General features: G+C 38.2%; 1 long non-coding RNA gene across 1 annotated transcript; it reads right to left on the reverse strand.

Moving 5' to 3' along the window:
• Nucleotides 1-4639, reverse strand: LOC109276048 (uncharacterized). Its single transcript, XR_002084495.2, has 3 exons — nucleotides 4457-4639; nucleotides 4000-4093; nucleotides 1-64 (listed from the first exon to the last, which is right to left on the reverse strand). It is a non-coding gene; the product is annotated as an uncharacterized LOC109276048 (long non-coding RNA).
• Nucleotides 4640-5987: the final 1348 nt, after the last annotated feature.

Consider the following 5987-nt stretch of genomic DNA (forward strand, 5'->3'; position numbering starts at 1 on the left):
TCTGGTTCTAGGACTGGGGCAGGAAATACTTAAAATGAGTCTGGAGCATCTTGTGCTAGAAAGTCTGAAAGTGCTCAAAAAGTAAATAAAAAGTAAAATCCACAATGATGTGATTGTTAAATGGACACAGGAGGCAACCAAAAAAGCTACCAATGACCAAAGCAGGAACAACCCAAGCAACAAAATAAACTAGAACTGGATTATAGCCCAAAGTATAAAATTAATGTTGATACTGATACAGTGATCAAATCAATAAATAAGCGAGGAAGGAGAGACAAATCTTCTGTCCAAAAACATTCCAAATAATTTATGTAGTTACTTCCTCCTCAAAGGAAAGGTAGAACATAACTCCTATCCTTAATTGTAGGCTGAACACAGTGACTTCCTTCCCAAACTTCCAGTAAAGACAGTAAGAACAACTAACTTTACAGTGGAGAGATCTGGCAAACACTACCTCTTGCAGGTGATCAAGGCCAGCATCAACAGAGACAAGTCATGTTGATGGTTTGCACCCTTGACATGATGTGGTATAAATGGTACTTTACCCGTGTGGTAAATTCTTCCCAAGAAACATCATCCCAGTACAATTATGAGAAAAACCATCAAACACAGCCAAACTGAGGCAGATTCTACAAAATATTTGACAAATACTTGTCAAAATGTCCAATGTCATGGGGCTCCTGGGTGGCTCAGTCATTTAAGCATCCAACTCTTGATTTCAGCTCAGATCATGATCTCACGGTTTGTGAGATTGAGCCACGTGTTGGGCTCTGAGTTGATAGCACAGAGCCTGCTTGGGATTCTGTTACTCCCCCTCTTTCTCCATCCCTTCTCTACTCTTTCCTGTGCATGCTCTCTCTCTTTCTCTCTCTTTCTCTTTCCAAATAAATTTTAAAAATCTTAAAAAACCTGCCAAGGTCATTAAAAAACCAAGGGAAAATCTGAAAAAATGTTACAGCCAAGAGGAACCTCAGGAGACATGACAACTAAATGTAATGTGGTATCCTAAATAGGCTCCCGGAAGAGAAAAAGGCCTTTAGGTGAAAATTAAGAAAATTTTGGACTTTGGTCAATAATATTAATAGTATTAATATTGGCTTATTAACTGTTACAAGTATACCATTACCATAATGTAAAATGTTAATAATAGGGGAAACTAAGTGTGGGATGTATGGGAACTATCTGTACAATCTTCATCATTTTTCTGTAAACCTAAGGCTATTCTAAAATAAAGCATTTTGAATGCACATATGCTTTTATTTTAGAAATGCAAATTTTAATAATAATTTAGTATCTGTAAGGGGTCACACACTGGAACAAGAGGCTAAGCTTGGTTATCCTCTCTTCCTAAGTTAGGGTCCCTAGACGGTCTTCATCCTAATATTGGATGCTCAATTTGTATTACTGTATTAAAGTATATTATTCTTCAGAGAGGGCCATAGCAGTTTTAGGTAATTCATGTCTTTACCACCTTCCTCTACATATGGAGGTTTGCACCTGGAGAGCCGGTCCTCCCTCATTTTTAGTCAGTGCAGTTTAGATGGTATTGATTTCATTCATGGTCATGGTGTTTGGATCAAGGATGAACAATTGATCCGAATAAAGCCAAGGATACACAACCTTGACACATTTACTAGAATTTTTGAGTTCTAGTTCCCTATTTTCCACTGATTTTTCAGCTATAAGGATACGGGCCTGGATCCAAAGTTATCCATTATGCCACTAATGGGTGAAGCCTGCCTGATGAGAGAACCAATTAGGCAGAAGGCAAGTGGAGAAATAGAGAATCCTAGGTCCTTGACAAGGTTTGAACCTCTGAAACAAGACATGTCAATGTGCCAACAAATGTCCTTTTGAAATAAAGCCCGTTTGTGTGGGGTCTTCAGTCATTTGGAATCAAAAGACCTATGTTCTTAAATCTAGAAGAACTTCTATATCATGGTAATTCAGATGGATGGCTAAGGTTTTTCCAATCATAAGAGTTTACACAATTATCTGGCTCAACTACGTGCTTCACCAAATACCTGCTTTCACCCTGACCTTTCAATCATTCAGCAAGTGGCTTGTCAATCTATTTACTTTTGGAATGTGGAATTCTGCTAGGTTCTGGGGATAAAGACAAATAAGGCATAGATCCTACTCTTAAGAATATGACAGTTTCAAATTTTAAGCAGAGGAGGTATTATTTAAATTACTATTTAAAGATAAGGCTGTTGGAAGCCAAAAGATAAAAGACTGTTAAGTGATATGAAGAAAATAGAATCCATGTTTTCTAATAAAGAGTTCTTTGTGGTAAACAATACTTCCTTTATGGTAAATGAAGTTAAATGTAATCCCACTCATTCATTTTTATTTGTTCATTTCTTCATCAGTTATAGAAGAGTTCAGAAAACTATTGCCCATTGACCAGATCCCACCCACCACCCATCTTTGTAAATAAAGTTATATTGCAACACTGCCATGCCCATATGTTTACATATTGTTTATGGCTGTTTTCATGCTACAATGGCAGAGTTGAGTAAATGCAACAGATACTGTATTTCCCACAAAGCTAAAAATATTTACCATCTGGTCTTAACAGAAAGAGTTCACCAACCTTTGGACTATATATGGAATTCATGCTATGTGCCATGTACTGTGCTAAACACTGAGACAGCAGTATGAGACCAGCCACTCTTATCCTCAATAAGTTCACAAGCTTGTGCCTCCTACTGGCAGACAAGCAAGTTAATAGACAATATAGCACGGTGTGATAAGGAAAGGACAGAATAGCAAGGGAATGTTGAGAAAAGATTCCTAGCCCAGTCTTGAAGATGGAAAAAGAGAGTCAAGAACACTTTTTAAATATAGACCTCAAGGATATTGGAGAGGATTGGGGCAGCATAGAAAAGAATTTCCAGCAGGACAAAGAACATGTAAAAGCTCAGTGACTATAACAGCAAAGCATTTTAGACTAACTGAAGAATTTAAGCTTCACAGATCTTTATCATAGTATTTAAAAGTAAATGTAAAACTTAAATGCTCTGACCAAAAAAAAAAAAAGTAAATGAACAGATAAAATAAAACAGGGCTATGTGTAGACTAACACTGAGACAATATAGTGATCTGAGGATTATGATTGGTGTGTGTGTGTAAATTTCTCTATGGCTAGACCTCAAATCAGGAGGGAAGAAGTGCAAATGAGGGGACGGGGACACAGGCCAAGGGCAGATCATAAAAGTCCTGATCAGCCACATGAAGGAGGGCACTGTCTGAGGGCCAAGAGGAATCCATCTTTTGTGGTGATTACTGAGCCTGTTAGTAAAACCTATAAAAGAAAGAATTCCACAAATGGGAGCATTTTCATTAAAATGTGCCTAGAACTAAGTTGTCACATCTCTAAATCTCCTCCAGCTTTGGCAGTTTATGACTACATATTCTGTTAGGTCAGGAAATGACTTCAACCTGGGAAAGGATATTTTCTGAGTTCTTTTACTGAGGTAGAAGGACAGCCTCTCTTGCTCATTGTCAACCATGGGAGCCTATTTAGCAAGCTCCCCCTCACTCTATGACCCCTGCATCAACTTCTTTATTTTCTATGGGATGGGAAATCGAACTGCCTGGGTTCCATCTTGACCACATACTAGCTGTATGGCTATGAACAATTTACTCAATGTCTCTGTGCTCAATTAACCTTCTATAAAATAGAGATGGTAGTACCTATATCTTGGATTGCTATGAGCACTAAATGAGATGGCCTATGGAAAGCATTTAGCAGAGTACCATGCAGATAGTGAACCCCCAAAAATATTAGTTATTATTCAAGTAGTTATTATGCAGGTAGAGTTAGTAGAACACAAAAGACAGAATGACCTATTGTAGTGGATATATCTTGTTGTTGCCTGTTCAACATCCCTTCCTTTGTGGAACCAACCCTTTTTTAATCTATATGGATCCAGTCTGGCATATGATTAGGGTGGGCATATGCCTTAGGTATAGCCATTCATTTTAACCCATTACCTTGTGGGGACTGATATAAGGCAAAGAAAATAGACTGGTTTGCTTGTCAAAGCTGATTCAGTCAGAGACATGCAGATCCATGGAATCTTGAAATCTTGGGGGGAAAAAAAGGCAAGTAAAGAAAGGATCACTAATTTACTCATCATTCTAAAGCTTGATATGTGTGGTCACACCTCAGCTTTCATACTTCCTTCCAAGTAGTCAGTTCTACTTCTGTACAGCCCTAGTTGTTAGGGAAATAAAAAGGAATTAATATTCACTAAATTGTGGCTATGTGCTAAGCACTGTGCTGGGTGTTGTTCACACATAATCCCAACAAATATAAAAAATATATCTTTTGAACTACAAGGAAAAAGGGATTAAAATACAGCTCTTCTTGTCTAGTATGTTAGTTAGAACTTATTTCAGGACAAGAACAGAGGTTCACTAATATTGCCCCAAGGAAGAAGTAACTCACGACAAGAGCACACATGGTCTGGAATCAATACCCTGTTAGGAATCTCCAAGCCATCACTTTCTCTGCTCTTCTTTTAGGTATCTCTGCCTCTCTCTGAAACTCTCCCCATGACCAACTTCCTCATGATTTCAGCTTGCTCATGATATGTATTATACAACCCAGCCCCAAATCCTTTCAGCTCAACTCTCAGCTCTCTGAGCTCACTGACTTATTATCTCAATTCTAAATTCCAAATTCTTGAAAGAGAACTCCAGTCCCTTAAGTTCTCATTTTCTATGGTAGGCCCAGGCTATAGTTCAAAGGCAGATTGGTAGTTGGCTATCCTAGGATCAGCCTTGTCCATGAGGAGAAAGGGTCCACTGTGCAGAACTCAGTCATTCCATTTGTAATTTAGGAAATTGGAGCTATGGATGGGGTACAGTCCCTCAGAAGTGGCTGGGGTAGACAGGCAAAGACTAAGAACTGTAATACAAATAAGAATTTGTGTATTAGTTGGTCACCAAAATCGTCCATTGAATCACCTGGGAATCCATTCAACTGTGCATAACAGAAATTCCAATCAACAGAAGCCTAAATATTTAAGGTGTTTGTTTTTCCTCTCATAACAAGAAGTCTGGATGTAGGCAACCCAAGAATTCAAAAATATCTCAAGGACTTAGGCCCATGTTGTTTGTCACAACAAGGACATGGAAGGGTTAATATACTTCCAAACATTGAATTCATCTTTGGGAAACGGAAAGGAGAGTCATAGTAGCTTTCAAATCATCATTCCTTGACTTTTATTTGGAAAGGAATGCTCTTCTAAGCAAATTCCCCTTATAACTTATTATCCAGAACGAGACCACCAGTCAACACTCAAATCTATCCTATTACATATTTATGACTGGTTTCAACCAATTAGGGCCATCTGCTGAGCTTCTGGTAGGGACCTAAGGTCTCTGAAATCAAGAAATTGAATATACTGGTTTCCTGCGAAAAAAATTAAAGAAGGAAATTAAAAGAAGGAAAGGCTGTTGGTTGAACAGCAGATAGCATCTTCTTCAACAGAGCGCTCCTCTAGGACAAGGGACTATGTATATACATCCCCTGCAACTGGCCCCATGCCAGGCTTCCAGTAGATAACTAGTTCTTGTTGAGTGAATGAATGAATATTTTGACTTATTAAAGGGCTAAACTGATGACAAAGTAGAAAAAAGACGAGAGAGGCTGTCAGGAGACGAAAATATTTCAGAAATCTCCATGAGACCTTGTCTCACCTCTCTGAACCTCAATTTCTTCATCTTTAAAATAGGATTGAATAATCTCTTCACCACAGAGTTGGTTTAGGGATTAAATGAGACTACTTATGGGCAAGTTCTTTGAAATCATGAAGAATTAGGAATATACTGTTTTGATTTATAAGCTATGGAAACAAAGATAGGAGGAAGCTGGCATGAGTCAATTGGCCTTATAAAGTCATCCTCACAAATAGAAAAGGAGAAATGATGCCTGGGTGGATACATGTTCTGACTGGTTCAAAAAGTCATTGTTA

This window comes from Panthera pardus, unplaced genomic scaffold (genome assembly GCF_024362965.1).
Source record: "Panthera pardus isolate Hobbes unplaced genomic scaffold, ASM2436296v1 HiC_scaffold_2, whole genome shotgun sequence".
Classification (NCBI taxonomy): Eukaryota; Metazoa; Chordata; class Mammalia; order Carnivora; family Felidae; genus Panthera; species Panthera pardus.